Genomic DNA, 15,991 nt, shown 5'->3' with positions numbered 1-15,991 from the left:
TCTTTTCTGTGTCTAAATCCCAGTAATCAGTACCTTTTGCTATTACAGAGTAAGGCTGAAGTTGACATCTCATTTGTGTAGCTAGCTTGGTGTGTTGCAGTTCTTTGAGTTCCTTGGTCATCTCTTTTTGTCTTTGAAAAGGTTACAAACACAGCAGAAAGTTGCAATCAAAGATTGATGTTCTACTTTTCCAGTTCACTTTCCCTCCCTTGTTTTAAAGAACACTTTGTCTGGCTTTGACGTGAGTATACCATAGGGAAATTTTAAAGAGTTTGAAGTGTCCAGACTCTTCGCAAAAAAGACAGTCTTCTCTGCACATTCTGGATTCCTGGATAACATTATGCTCTTGGTGGATCTATACTGCAGGGCAGAAAAGATCTACTTCTCAGCATCTCAATTCCCACCATCTCAGCACTGTTACAAGCCATAGTGTAAAAGAACCAGGGCTCAAAAATGGAAGAAGTCTGCACCCCAGTCTGTTGCTTCTCATGCCACCTCTTCTAAGCACTTTTGATGGGGGTGATGGAGGACCTGAACAATTATATCTTGCAATGTCAGTTACCATCTCCACACCTGTCATGCCCCTTCAGAAGTCGCTTGGCCCTGTTTCAGGGCAATTGTATCACTTCTGATGGATGAGTCCTGGGGATTATTTTGAAGAGTTATGCCAGTGGTCTCTAACCTTTTGGGGCTGCTGCGCATGTGCTGCGCACCTGGGGTGGGGGCACCGCGTGTGCGCTGGGCCCCCAGGGCACAAGAATGGCTCGGGCTGGCCCATGTCACTAGGCAGGCGCACATAAATGCCCCAGCAGATGTCATGGCACCCATGGGCACCGCGTTGAGGACCAATGAGTTCTGCCATTCAATTGATATCCTTTCTCTTGGTCCTGCCATGAGGGCAGGGGACTGGATGCGATGACCTCTCAAGGTTCCTTCCAGTTCTAGTGTTCTGTGTTTCATTTTAACCTTCCTTCCCTGTCCCCTTTCAGGAACCCTTCTTATGAGAACCTACTTCATCAGGAAACGTATAATTTGTTATGCCATTTGAACCAGTCCTGGTGTAACTCAGGAGTAAGGGGGCTTACTCCCATTTTTTTTCCTGATCTTCAAAGTCAAGGGAGATTAGAGTCCCATTCTAGATCTAAGAGCATTGCACAAATATGGGAAAGCACAGATGTTCAAGAATCCATGGCAAGTTGCCCTCTGGTGTATATGTGTCTTCATGGACACGTACGTGAGAGACAGTCAGTTTCTAATAGCCATCTCCACAGGTAGGCACGTAGGAGAAGTAGTGGCTCCACTGTCTCTGCATTTTCCATATGACTCGAGATCAATCTTTTTTCCTGTTGTTTTCCCCAAAACCACTTTGTGATCAGCATATTCAGAGTGTTAGAAGAATACTAGCATTCTACTTGGAGAGGACTAAGGATGTCTGGAAAGCCCCTAAACGCTTCCTCTCCTCCATAGAAAGATCGTAAAGCTCTGTAATATTGGCTCAAAGACTATCCAAATGGGTCTCTGGATTCATTAATCACTATTATCAAGAGCACAGTGTGCTTCTGTCCAGAGTCTATCTCTCGTATATCCATGAGTTCATTTCTACCCTCTGTCACATTCCTTAAGATATTCTTATCTCCGTAATCTGTAGAATAGTGACTTGGGCCTCTTCCCACACACTCACAGTACGGAGTGTGACCCCTGGAGATTCAGCACTGAACACCATCTTCGACTCCATAGTATTCTATCTAGAAACAGATTCCACCCCGAAGTTCCAGCCTCCAGTGGTGGATATTGCTTGGGAGTCACCTACGATGGAGCGGCCATAGGGACGCTATTTGAAGAGGTGGAGGAAGTTACTTATCTTGTGCAGTAACAATGATTCTTTGAGATGTGCATTTCTATGGGTGCTCCACAGCCTACGCTCTTCTCTACTTTGTAGTTCTGTATAGGGCTCTGTGGCGGAGAAGGAAGAGGGGCTTTCACCCATACAGTGCTAGATATCCTCAAGGCAGACCATGAGGGAAGGAAAGCACATGCAGGGGCTCAACGGGCACTCTACCAAAAATGTTTGATTAGAGGCATGGGGGCACACATTCACTTATAGTGGAGCACCCATAGGGACACACATCTGGAAGAACCATCGTTACTGCACAGGTGAGTATCTGCCTTTTTCTTTGTAAGTGGAGTATGTTGCATTTGTCCTTATTGAATTTCATCCTTTTTACTTCAGACATTTCTCCAGTTTGTCCAGATCATTTTGAATGTTAAAAGCTATTGCCCACAACACTTGCAGCCCCTTCCAGCTAGATATCATCTGCATATTTTATAAGTGTACTCTCCATGCCAGGATCTAAATCACTGATAAAGAAATTGAATAGACTACACCCAGAACTGATCCCTATGTGACTTCACGCGATATGACCCTCCAGCTTTACTGTAAAGCACTGATACTCTCTCAATAGTTACCCAAAAAGTTATGCACCCACTTTATTGTAGCACCATCTAGTTTGTATTTCCCTAGTTTGTTTATGAGAAGGACATGTGAGACTGTATCAGAAGCCTTGCAAAAGTCAATATATCACAACTACAACTTCCCCCTTATTCACAAGGCCTGTTAACCTCAAATAATGATATTAAATTGGTTTTACACAATTTGTTTTTGATCAATCCATGCTGACTGTTGCTTATCACCTTATTATCTTTTGGGTGTTTGCAAATTGCTTAATTATTTGCTTCATTATCTTTCTGGTACTGAAGTTAAAGCTGACTGGTCTATAATTCCATGGTTTGTCCTTATTCCCTATTTTATGGATTGGTACTATATTTACCATTTTTCTGTCTTCTGTAACCTCACCCATCTTCCATGACTTTTCAAAGATGATATCTAATGAAGTGTTAGCATGGCACGAATACAGTAGTTTAATTTCTTGGATTTCCAGCTGATCTAAAAATGCATATCCATTATAAGGAAAATTAATATGTTGTATTTCAGTTTGTAGGCCTGTTGCAATACCTATTTTTTTTCCTCAGATGCTTAAGTATTTCCAATTTGGGATGGAACTTTTCATATGTCCCAAAATAGATTTAAAAAGATCTAAATCCTTTTACTCGCTTCAGTGAAGGTTGAGGGCAGGAGTTGGGAAAAGTAATGGTAAGCATGCAATAAGGTTCAAAATATAGGGTGGATGGAGTTCCCATTGGGATTAGAGTTTTAACTAATTGGGATTGCAGGGGAAATGGTTTCAATGTAAGGTTATTAGCCATTGACCATCTTGTACTCCACTTATGGGTGCTGGGCATGAGGCATGCATTGCACTTGCAATTGGGAATGTGTGGGCTTTTAGGATTTGGCTGCTGTCTTGGGCCATGATGTTTCCTGTGCACTTAAACTATCGTAATGCTATCATAGGAGCAGTTAAGGTGAACGAATCAGATGCCTATTCAACATGCATCATAGAGGTTGGCTCAGACATAGTCCTCCAAGAGGGGTATGTGCTTTAAATTGAAGTTTGAAGAACAGTGCCAGTGTCACCTTAAAAGGCTTTTTTGGTTAATTTTGGTAAGGGATGTTAAACTTTGTACGTCAAAGTTAGCATAAATATAATTCAGGTTGGTTGTGACAACATGCCACAAATTCATTACCATTTGGCCTTCTCAGTAGTTGATTGTCTCAGCCTTTTTTCTCCCCACACCCAAGATGGCTGTTTGTATCGAGTACACTATTAGTTGATAAGGAGCACTGCCGCAGCTCTGCAGTTTAAATGTAATAGGAGTCAGATGCGCAGGCAGCCTGGCTTCTACTACATTTAAACGGCAGAGCTGCAGCAGGGCTAGGTTCCAGATCTGGCATGAGTCGGGACTGCTGAGTCCCAGTTCGTGGTGGGTCCCAGACCTACCTGCCACAGCTCTGCCTTTTAAATGTAATAAGAGCTGCCCAGCTTTTACTACATTTAAAAATCACAGACAGAGCGGGGTAGGTCTGGGACTCATGCCAGGTCCTGGACTGCTGGTCCTCTGCCTCCCCTGCTCCCCACCTGGCACCGTGGGGACAGTGCTGGGGGGAACTGGCTTTTAAGATGGCTCCCCCCACCACTAGCTCCTGCTTCCCCCCCCTCAATTTGGAGCAGCACCAGCTCCTGCTTCCTCCTCCTCCTCCCCCCAACTTGGAGCAGCAAGTGGGGGGAGCTAGTAGTTGATTACTCTTTTACATCCCTGCTCTGTAGTGGTGCTGATTCTGCTGTACCTGGTCTGTTACTAGAGGAATTCAGTTTCAGTCCAATGTCCATCCAGGTACTTTTCACTAGTAACTAAAATTACCTTAAGTGCATCCTTAGAGATTGATTGGCTGATCTTCAGTGTTGTAGATTGACCCTGGATCATAATAAAGCAACATAGCCTGCATAACTGGCTAAGCGGATCTAACATTTTGATGTAATTGTTCTTTACCATAGAAATCCAGGCAATAGTTTTCAGAAATTTAAGTTAAGGTGTTTGTTTTTAATACTAAAAAAAATTAACTTAGGTTACTGTGCACCATCCCATCCCTCTTTCACTTATCACGGGTTTCTGTTGATGATTAAATTAACACCTTGTCTTTCTTGGTAACTTTTAAGTGGATTCTCTCTATCTAGCTTCAGGTTTTTATTAAGCAGCAATTTTCTCATGCCTAAACCTACTGGGCTTTTATACAATAAATTGCACTGTGGTATGTTCTTTGGTACTTACAATAGTAGTTACTTCTCTGAATAGCCTTCATATATATACTGTCCTATTTATTTAGCGTCCTAACAAGCCAGCACATGCATGCAGAATAGATTAAAGATTTTCCAAGCTTATTGTATTGTTTGAAAGTTTCCAACAGATAAACAAAGCTTCTGCAACTGTTTTATCTTCCCCAAATTTTTCGATCACATGTTTATTTCATCAGTCACCTTGCAGACTGGGCTCTAATCCTTAGTTGCTGCCCACTGGCAAACTTTTCCATCATTGTGTATACTTGAAAACTATAGTACTGCATACACCAGTCACAGACAAGTGAGTTATGATGCTGTTATGATGCTGTAATTCCTTCAAGGGCATCCTTTATACATCATAAAACACAGGAGTAAAGTCTTTCTCCATCAATGCCCTGCCCCTCCCCAGGAAGAACTATATCTTTTAAATGATATGTCCTGGGGGGGTTTTATATACTGTCTCGGATCTAACTCCTAGAGGGGTACCCTGCCAGTCAGAAATACAGGTCCTTTTCTATACATGCTGGATGCTCTCATAGTCAGTTTGCTCTTATAACTGACATCTGTAGTATTACAGATTTATACTATAGATTTTCTGTGCAAACAATGTTTAAGTCCAGTGTCCAGAATTTCTCTTTTGTTGGGCAGTGATGTCCCCAAAATATTCAGCTTAAAATCTGACGTTCAGAAAACTTGCGATCTGCAAATGTTTGTTCTGCACAAAAAGAACATTATAAAGCATCTCACTAGATAAAATAAATATCCCAATATGCAGCCTAGGAACTGGACTGAACAAACATCCTGGGAACAAACATGAGCACTTTCTATCAAGTGAGGAGCCAGCCTGTCCAGCCATCCCCCAAAAAAGAGAGCTACATTCTTAAGTGATGTAAACTAATCTCTTGATACTTAGCGGACTGTAATGCCTGCTGTGCAGTGAGATTGTGACTCAAGTGGAAGATGTATTGGGCTGGTTAAGCAGTCTAACAAATGGGAAAATATAAATAACTGTAAACTTTCATAGCTAGTAACTAATGCAGCAAAGGAAGAGATTCATCATGAAACAATGCAAATATATCATCTTGTCTCTTAAAAAAAATTACTAGATTTTTAAAACTTCACCTGGCCTGCAAGGAGAATTACATTTAATAAGTCAGACTGAGTCACCAGCGGAGCTCAATAAGAACTGAGGCTTCCTAATGTAACCATTTGACTAAACTCTTCTGAAGGTCACTGATGGGGTCGCTATCAGTTTTCCTAACCCAACTGAGGGTTCTGTTCATGCCACAAGTCAGAAGCTGTGGTTATTTTGTTTGTTTTGTAGATGTAAAGAACTGATTTCCATCAGAAGTGGAATATCTCTCCATAATCCACTGTAAAATGACATAATGCACTTTGAGTTCATTTTTCCCAACATAATGTGATCATCTTCCTCAAAGGCTGAGTTCTCCACACCAACAGAAACAAGGATTTTTGAGGGTCCCTCCTCCCCATAAGCCTGCCTGGGGAAGATGTAACAGGGCGGAAAAGGGTTCAGAAAGCATAAAAGCCTCAGGAACAGGAATTTGAGGAAATAAGTCATTGTGTTTTATGTAGAAGTAAACTATCATCAGAACCTGGATCTGGATGAGATTGGAACTACCCTCGGCTTGCCTCAAGCTGAGTAAGCGAGTGGGAAAGCCTCCAAATACAACAGCCTGGGTAGGTCTGCATTGAATTTAAAGGGGAAAAAGGAAATTATGAAACTTCATCTTTGGAAAGTCCACAATCTCTGCCAAAAGGTTCTTCCCGTCCCCACCTGGATGTAATACAGCAATACAATTATGCTGTCAGTGCTTAATCTCTGGATATGTGAGTTGGGATTTCCCAGCCCCAAGGCCCTTTCCAGCAAAGGGTCTCAACCCACATATACAACCTGGAAATTGTAATAGAGAAATGTAGCTCTTTACTGGCAATCTTGGTGAAAAGATTAGTCAAGTTGCCCACCCAAGATTTGCAGAAAACATGCTGAGGTACTAAAGAAAAGCAGGTTATAATGTTACTGCATTTATCGAGAGGATAGCAAGTTGTAATTTGTTCAATAAAATATCAGCAATTACACTTTACTAAACACGGGGAATAAGACAAATTAATTGTCTTCAAACATTTACCCTGTATCCATACAATATATTGTATAGTGTGGCAAAGTTCTGACCATGCCCTGTGGGTCGCACACTTCTGACGGACAATGTGTGCCTCAGAGACTTGCTGTGACTCTCCGCACAACCTGTTCTTTTTCTAGAGGCAAGGAGTCAGAGACTATTGAGCCATATTCATGATAGGCTAGTCCACTGTTGGGGTGAACCCCCCCATAGTCCTGGTCTCCCCCCTCAGAGGCAAACTAGTGGTGTGGGGAGGGCTGGGGGGAAGCTGGGCCTGCCCACTACTCTGAGTTCCATCTCAGGGTCCCTAAGGCAGTGGCAGCAGGATTATTTTTAGTCTCAATGAAGCAGCTTTTTTTCCCTGGGCCACTTCTCCAACAATCGCTTCCAATACCTTTCCTCTGGTACCTAAGCAAGACAGTTCTCCAGCAATGCACTTCCTCCTCCCAGTCCTTCCCTCTTTTCTGTCCCTCTTCCTTCCCAGGGCATGGGGGAAGCTTTTGAAGTGGCTCCACAGGCTTTAATTAGCTGCAAGTTTCAGTTTAGCCTGCTTCTTCAGGCAAGCTATTAACTCACCTTAGGTGTCTGCCTGCCTTCATTATGTGGCAGCAGTCTCTGGGATTTATTCAGGGAAGAGAAAACTATCCACAGCCCTGCATCTCTGACCTCCATTAAAGGGAAGTAGCCAGCTGGCCTGGGTCTCTTACAATAGCTACTTATGAATTATAGAGTTTAAGAAGGATAGAAACCTGAGCCATGTTGGAATGAAAAAACAATGTTTATGTAAATGTTTTGGGAAATCCCATTTTGCTGACTGATATAGTCATGCATGAATGCACCGATTGTAAATAGAATTATTCGTCCATATAGATAGATACCTGCTTGGGCTGTGTGCACAATGCAATTTTGTGGACAAACATCTGAAAAAAATTATATATAAATGAAGGGTCATATGCTCCTGGCTTATGCAGCCTTTTTGTGCTTTAACTTACTAGCTGAGATTTTTTCCTACTGCTATAAATTCCAGCATTAGTAGACTACTATACCACTCTTTCTTTTCTGGGCCATAATGGGGTGCGGGAGGGGACACGACAAGGAATCCATGTGGTTAGAGTTCAAGTTCTTACTGACAGACAGCTTTGTTGTCTCTTTCCTCCTGGTATGATTTAGAACAGCTTCTAGAATCAGGGAACTGTTACCAGGTGACAGCCATGTACAGTGATGGAGGGAGTGGGCCAACATGCCTGAAACTTGTATAACGATGTGAAATTAATTGTATGTCTGCTTCATATCAAACTCTCTTGTAAGTTAAGCACTGGTCACTGACATGACTTAACCTGTTATCTTCTTTCTTATAGACCTGCTGAGCCACGTAGGGAGTGAACAAGCCCTTAGTACTCCATGAAGCAGCCACTCAGAATCAAAGAATGGGTCTCATGCTGGTCGTAATACAGACATTTCCCATGTCCTTTCGTGAGCGCCTTTTTTTGCCTGAAATTTAACCCTCAACAAAGTTATGGTGAGTAGCATTTCAAATACTGTGGTTTGGTTTTCACTAAGTTCTAGGCAATATCTGTGTGAAAACGGACTTGAAAATGAGAGACTAGCTTCAAAATTAATTCCAGTGTTGGAGTGTCTATACTGTAAACATAGGCAGGGCTGGCCTGAGGGGAATGCACAGCCTGGGGCAACCAACCAGAGAAGCCATGTGCAGCAGGTTGGGAGAGGGCAGCGGTGTGGAGCAGAGCAGGTTAACAGGCTGCTCTGGCTCCTGCTGCCCATGCGGGGGGGAACCTCTGTTGCAACTGCACCAAGCCCTCTTAATTCCCCCAGCCGTCCTATCCATAGGACAGTTGGGGCAGCTGCCACAGGACCCCCAAAAGTGAGCTCATTGTTCTGGGAAGAGTATGCAGGCTGTGAACAATGTATTTTAATCAGGGATTGGTGAATCAGTATAGATTAAAACAAGAACTGACTAAAATCAAACCAAAACCTTTTTTTCCCCTAGGATTGAATTTTTTTTTCTGCATGCCTCTGAAGTGATTTTCAAGCCAGTATTAAAAGCAGATGCATTTGATTATAAACATCTGTTTACAAGGCATGTTTATTGATGTTCGTGATGCATCCTTTCATTCAAGCTTTGAAATGTAGAAAAAGTGTGTGGGTTTTGGGGTTTTGTTGGTTTTTTTTTTAATGATAGGGATGTGTTTGTGTCTTTGTAAGTACATCCTGTGGGCACTGGCTCTGCACCTAAGAAATTAGTCAAGTCAGGGAAGTTCATCCAGTAAATATTGTCTGCATTGTTCCAAATGAAGTGACCATAGCTAACAGAGCATTTCACAAGCTTTGGCAGCCTATAAGCATTCATGTTGTAACGCTTGTGTGGTAGTCATCTGGTGACTCCCTACATTATTAAGAAAATGGAAAAATTGGTTTTACTGAGATAATCTTCGTATTAAAATGCCAAAGTTCTTTAGACGCATGAAGACTTGCATAATCCTGTGAGAATGGTAAAAGCGGGGGCTCTTGTGCATGTCAAAGCACAACGCAGCATGGAGCCCGGGGTCAGATTCAGAAAAAGGCAACAACTTTAAATAATAAATAGGCCTTGGGGGAAAGGTCTATTCTCACTTACAGACAATCCCCCCTCCCCACCCTGAAATGTATTCTTTCCAATAACCACGCTACACAGCTACATCATAAACATCCAGGAACCCATCCCTACAATCAACCAGGGTGCCAACTCTGCCCGCATATCTGTACAAGGGAACTCATTACTGGAGCCAACCACATAAGCCACCAAATCAGAGGCTCATTCAACTGCACATCCAGTAATTAAATCTTTGCCATTAAATGCCAGCAATGCCCCACTGCAATATATTTTGGACAAACTGGACAGTCCCTACATGAAAGAATTAATGGACACAAATCAGATATCTCTAAAGGGAACATACAAAAGCCTGTGGGGGCACACTTTCATCTCCCTGGGCATGCATTAACAGATCTTCAAGTGGCTATTTTGTCTCAAACCAATTACAGGAGCCAAATACACATGGAAGGACTGGAGCTTCAGCTCATTCCCAAATTCAATTCTCTCACATCTGGATTAAACAAAGATACTGGATGGTTAGGTCATGACTTACCTATCAAACAATGAGGGTGACAATGGTTCTTTGTCTCTGAAGAATCTCATGATACCATCTATATGTTTAATCAGTCTTTAAGTGTTTACTGATTCCTTGTTGTATGCTAATGGTTCTTATCTGCCCCCTTTGAGTATCTAGTATTTAGGTACCTATAGACTCAGCTTTCCCTTGATATATTTTTTACCCACTGCCTTTTCTTGTTTCCTTCCCCCTCCCTCCCAATTTTCCCTTCCCTCCTCCCCCATCTCCCTTATTTATTTTGGTCCTATACATCCAACAATCCAGTCATCTGAAGAAGTGGGCTATGCCCACAAAAGCTCATTATACCATCTACATGTTTTGTTAGTCTATAAAGTGCTACCAGACTGTTTGTTGTTTTTTCAGTTTACCTGCACAGACTAACTCGGCTACCCCCTGAAGCTTTTAAATAATATCAAATCAAATCAAATAAAGTTAATTCTACAAAATTTTCAGTAGCTATGAAGGAAATGAGATGTCTGCCAAACAATGGGAATTTCAAATCTGTTCAGTCTGAAGTGTGAGTTATATTAAGTTTCCTGATAATGTGACTCAAAATCCTACAACTGAAAACACATTAAGTTTCTTCACTTTCAACATCAAACAAGCTATAGTTATGACTAAAGGGAGATGCTCCAGCTATTGCTCTCCTGAGCAGTTGTTTGCTTGATATGTGTGTTTGTTTACTGCCCGCATACATCTGCCTGCCTCCATACACACCCACCCACACTACTTCATCTCTCCCTCTCTCTCACGCACACATACACACCTTCATTCATTGACTTTTGTGCTGGGGATTGCAGGCCAAAAACAGAACCTCAATAAATCCTGCCACTGCTCCAAAGAGATTAAGAGGTTACTCTTACCTGGCCAGCACATCAAAAAAGGGTGGGGTTCATAATTGATTCTTGGTCATAATGCCAACCTTTAAAAAGTCTTTTCCCATTAATAGAGTAGATTTTGTGATCAATTTGGAAATATTCTTTCAGTTCCCCTGTTTAGATAATGAGAATAAAGATCCAGTGTAAAATGTTTATGTATTTTTTTTAAAATCACAGTAAAAAGTTATTTAATTTACATTACAACAGTATGTGCAATCTGAAAATTGCAGAGCTATGCAAGTGCCAGAGAACCTGAAGGCACTATTTTTGAATACTGACTAGATAGCCAAAAGTGAAACTGACTAGTTTAATTTCATTGTCAGAACTAGAGCTGGTCATACACTAGAAGGGAGGAAGGAATCAGGAATACCTAATAAAAAGCAGGGCTTTGGATCATTTGAACCATATTCAATTCCTTTAATATTCATACTCTGTGTAAAGTTCCAAAACTGATCTGTGAGAATTGACTGAATGTTTTTTACTCAGCCAAATCTCTGGATGATGAATATTGTATTTCAAAAACCATGAAATTCTTCATTTAATAAATAACAGACTGCCATTTATTTGCTTGTGTTAATCTTAAAATATTTTTGAATACTGACTAGATAGCCAAAAAAAAAAAAAATCCACAAATCCTTTATTTAGCCAATATGTATTGTTTATATTAAGTAAATATGATGTAACCAATCTAATCCAAGCTAAGAAATATGAAAAACACAAATAGTGAAAGCTGCTAGAATGTAAACAAACCATTATAATAATCAGAAAACAAAAGTGAAGCAATTTAGTTTAATAATGTGGTTTTTTACCCTGCTAGTGTCCCTTAACCACATTTTCCAGATTTAAGAAAAGTTAGATCAGTTTACTACAAGAAATTAGTAACTTTTCATCACCATAAATGTCTATTTTTTTTAAACCACATTGCAAGCGATTCCATTTTTTTAGTGTAAGCTTTTTATGCTGATCATACTTTTCGTTTAGACATTTAGAGAGACATGCTTTCCTCTATTGTATGAACAGAGAAGAATCATTCTGTAGATGTAGCCTCGGGAAGGATGGCTATGCCTCAACCTCAGATTGTATAGCACTCCTTAAGAAAACAGAGTGGTATTTTTGTAAGGGTATTTACATGCCAGATAGGCTAAACAATCACGTCCCTTTGTGCTTTGGCCACCATTTAAAGGACATGCTTCCATGCTGATGACGTTCATTAAAACATGTCAATTAAATTTATGAATAAAATCTTTGGGAGCAATAGTATGGCTTCTGTTCTGTTTTGTTATACCCACATTCTGCTATATATTCTATGTTAGAGCAGTCTCGATGGTGACCCAGCATATGTTGTTTTAAGAACACTTTCACTGCAGATTTGACAAAATGCAGAGAAGGTACCAATGTGAGATTTCTATAGATAAATGAAGCACTCGACCCAGGTTGAAGAATCTGAAGTGGCTTCCAAAATCTCAGAGGGATGAGGCATGGAGCATGCTTTCAGAAGTCTTAAAAGTGCAACATTCTGATGTGGAAACTAGAGAACCTGAATCACCAAAAAAAGAAAATCAACCTTCTGCAGGTGGCATCTAACTCAGATGATGAAATTGAGCATGTGTTGATCTGTACTGCTTTTTTATCAAGCAGAACCCACCATCAATTGTAATCGTGATTGAGGCATGAATGGACATATCAATCTTTAGCACATCTGGCACATGAATATCTTGCAACATCAACTACAACACCGGCATGTGAATACCCATTCTCACTTTTAGGTGACATTGTAAGCAATCAGCATTGTCTCCTACAAATTGTAACCAAACTTCTTTGAGCAATTAGCTAAACCAGAAGAAGGACTGAGTGAACTTGTATGCTCTATAATTGTACATTGTTTTATTTTTGAATGCAGCTTTTTTGTATACAATTCTGCATTTGTAAGTTCAACTTTCATGGTAAAATGATTGCATTATAGTATTTGTAATGAAAGAGATGAAAAATATGATTTCTTTTGTTTTTTGCAATGCGAAAGTTTGTAATAAATACACAGTGAGCACTCTACACTTTGTATCCTGTGTAATTGAAATCAATATATTTGAAAATGTAGAAAATAGCTAAACATTTAAATAAATGGCATTCTATTATTGTTTAATAGTGATTAATTTTTATCATTAATCTTATTAGAAATCTTACCTCTCTAAGAGTGTACAAATTGAACTACGGATGTAAGCTACTAGTTGACTATCTGATAAGCTTTCTCCTTATCAGATAGTCAACTAGTCCCTTGACTAGGTGGGGGAGTAGGAGCCAGTGCTGGGGGGGGAGAGCCAACTTAAAAGCCAGATCCTTCCAGTACCATCTCCGCAGGGGGTGCGCAGGGAAGGCAGAGGGTAGCGGGGACCGGGTGCAAGCCAGGGATCAGCTGATTCCCAGCTTGCACCCAGTCCTAGATGCTGCACCTCTGTTTTTTAAATGTATTAAGAGCCATTATAATACATTTAAAAATCAGAAGCTGTGGGTGTGGGTGTGGGTGTAGTGTGGTGTGGTGTGGTGTGGGAGGGACACCCGGCATGAGCTGGGAATCAGCTGGCTCGGCTTGTACTGGGTCTCCCATGCTACTTTTCAGCCTTTTAAATGTATTAAGAGCCTGTAAATGGCACTTGCATATTAATCAGGATGTTACATAAATTGTGAGTAGGACTGACATAGTTGATACTGTAGTCTTGTAAAATATAGTGTCAGACTGGATGAGCTATGTTGTCTTTTTTGTGTGGCCTTACTCGCAGTCTTTCTAATGAAAAAATAGCCAGGTGTGAAGGTTAATCGTATAACAGACATGCAGAATAAGTAAATATGTAACAAAATCATAGCCGTTATTTTGTTACAGAATCTTGAACTTGTAACATGCTCCATGATTTGTTATAGCTGCCACAGATCTGGTTGTCATTGAAGCCAGGTTGCAATGCCACTCACAGACACAGAAAAATGGAACTGGAGCATTAACAAACTGTTGCAATTTTTAAACCAAAAGTATCACAATTATCCTATAATCTTAAAAATAAGGTATTGAAAATTTTAAAAGGTATCCTTAATGGACTATGGCCTCTTTCCCCTCCTCATTTGTGGGTTTCCTAATTACTGGTAAAGTTATGAAATATAATATCCAAACAGTGATATTAATTGTATGGAGTTTTTTTCCCAGAAGAAAGAACAATGGAAAAGAGCTACTTAAACTTCCACCTGTTAAGTTTTAGATATTTCTAAAACATTAAAGATCAAGTTTATGTTAACATTTTAAAATGGGGGGGGGAGGGAAAAGGGGGAAAGCAGGCAAGAAAATTGCAGTAATTAGGGACTTTCCTGCTCAAATTTACAGAATATTTTTTGCAAACCGCTGCCGATAATCCACATTTTCTTGCTGTATTTTATTTGCAAATTTCTTTCTTCTGAAATGGCTTTCCCTCCCCCAGTCTCCTTTCTGCATGCTCTCCAAAAGAGGCCACTTACATTGGTAGTAATAGGAGACAGGGAACTTCCATTGGAGGCTCTGCAGAAAGCTATGCTCAGTTTTGAGGGTAGTAGAGGATGGCAGAGTTGCACAGATATGAAGGATAGCATTTTTTCTCTGATCCTCAAAAACTCCAAGATCCAGTTTTCACAGTTCTAGTCAACCGTTGTTACTTGGGTTACATGCTTTCTAATCTGGTCTATTATCATATACCTCTCAGGATTAAAAAAACTCTGTCCGCTCCAAGCAGAGGGCAGATTGAAAACAATTTATTAATGCATGTTCTGTTTTTTACTATTGTTTTGATTATTGTTACTAAGCACTTCAGAAGGAAGGAATAGTGCTATTCTCAAGGCAGTTTTTTATTTCTGATTTGGAAATGGTCTGCCTACTTCAATGCAGAATGGCACTGAAAGTTCAAATTTATTTTTTTGGAGTTAGATCCGAAATGAATTTGGCCATAAATATTTCATTTATATGATTTATCTCTTGCAGAATTTGTCGTTTTAAATATTGTAATTTGTATACTAATAAAGCTGTCTTTTTCTGCTGATATTTGTGTTTTAGTTTGCTTTCTTGAGCTTTCTATAGCCAATGTTGATGCCTGCCAAAGTTTGAAACCCGTGGGAGGGGAAAAACAGGCACAACTTTTGCTTCAACAAAAATATATTGAAGGGGTGGGATTATTTGCCCGAGTGCTTTTGGAATAGAGTAGGACAATAGTTAAAAGGTACTGTATTTCCTAAACAGGAACAGCTGGCATATCTGAGAATATTATACCTATTTCCATGCCAGACAGCCACCATTTCTTCCTGCTCCCTTTTTGATCATCGTAGTTCCCAGTAAAAAGAAAGCAAGATCTCATGTGCTTAAGCATATCTGAAGGATTTCTATTCATTGGCATCAGAGTTTGCATGGAAAGCTGCTGTTTTTACAAAAGTTTGGAGTTTCATTTTCTTGACTGCCAGGACAATGAGGAGACTCAAACCTAAATTTGGTGTCTTTGTCATTTTAAGTTGGGGACATGCAACTGGAAGTTTGGTAAAGTTTAATATATATAGGGGAGTCTCAGTTTTGGAGACTTCTGGAGAATTTCTTGCAATCTTGAGAAGTCTTTGATCTGACATAAGTGATGCATCTAACTATGAACCTTGTGATATTTTACTAAACCTTAAAATTTCTATCATGCAAGCTTTGTGCAGGCACTATAGCCTGTTTGTACTCAGACTTCGGGGAGCCTGTTAGAAGCAACATACATTGACTGTCCTCATGGAGACTCATTCAAGATTTTTAATTTCAAGTATATAATTGCTCATTGTATATAGAACAACATTACTTTAGCTGCCTTTGAGGATTGGGGATAGGAGTCTCGTTTTAAGAAGCTAGTAACCCAAACACAGGCTTAAACTGGATTAACAAATGGAAGAGTATGGCATTGGTGTTGAGAGGAGTGTCACTCAAAATGTGTTTTTTTTTTTTAACAGTTTATATGAGACTGTGATTAGAATATAATAACTGCAGCTCTGGGGAGCATCTAGTCACAGCAATAAACTGTGTTAGTGGTACAGGAAATTGA

At 40.2% G+C, this 15,991-nt stretch overlaps 1 protein-coding gene across 1 annotated transcript in view; it reads left to right on the top strand.

The window, feature by feature from the left end:
• The first annotated feature begins 8,240 nt into the window (after positions 1-8,240).
• ABI3BP (ABI family member 3 binding protein) overlaps positions 8,241-15,991 on the top strand; it is a 323,405-nt gene continuing 315,654 nt past the window's right edge. The window contains exon 1 of the mRNA XM_075907457.1: positions 8,241-8,393. The gene's annotated coding sequence lies outside the window, so the exon portion shown is untranslated. The remainder of the gene's footprint in view (positions 8,394-15,991) is intronic.

The sequence above is a fragment of the Pelodiscus sinensis genome, chromosome 1 (assembly GCF_049634645.1).
Source record: "Pelodiscus sinensis isolate JC-2024 chromosome 1, ASM4963464v1, whole genome shotgun sequence".
NCBI lineage: Eukaryota > Metazoa > Chordata > Testudines > Trionychidae > Pelodiscus > Pelodiscus sinensis.
The sequence above is the reverse complement of the archived record's forward strand: the minus strand, read 5'-3'. Positions and strand labels throughout refer to the sequence as shown.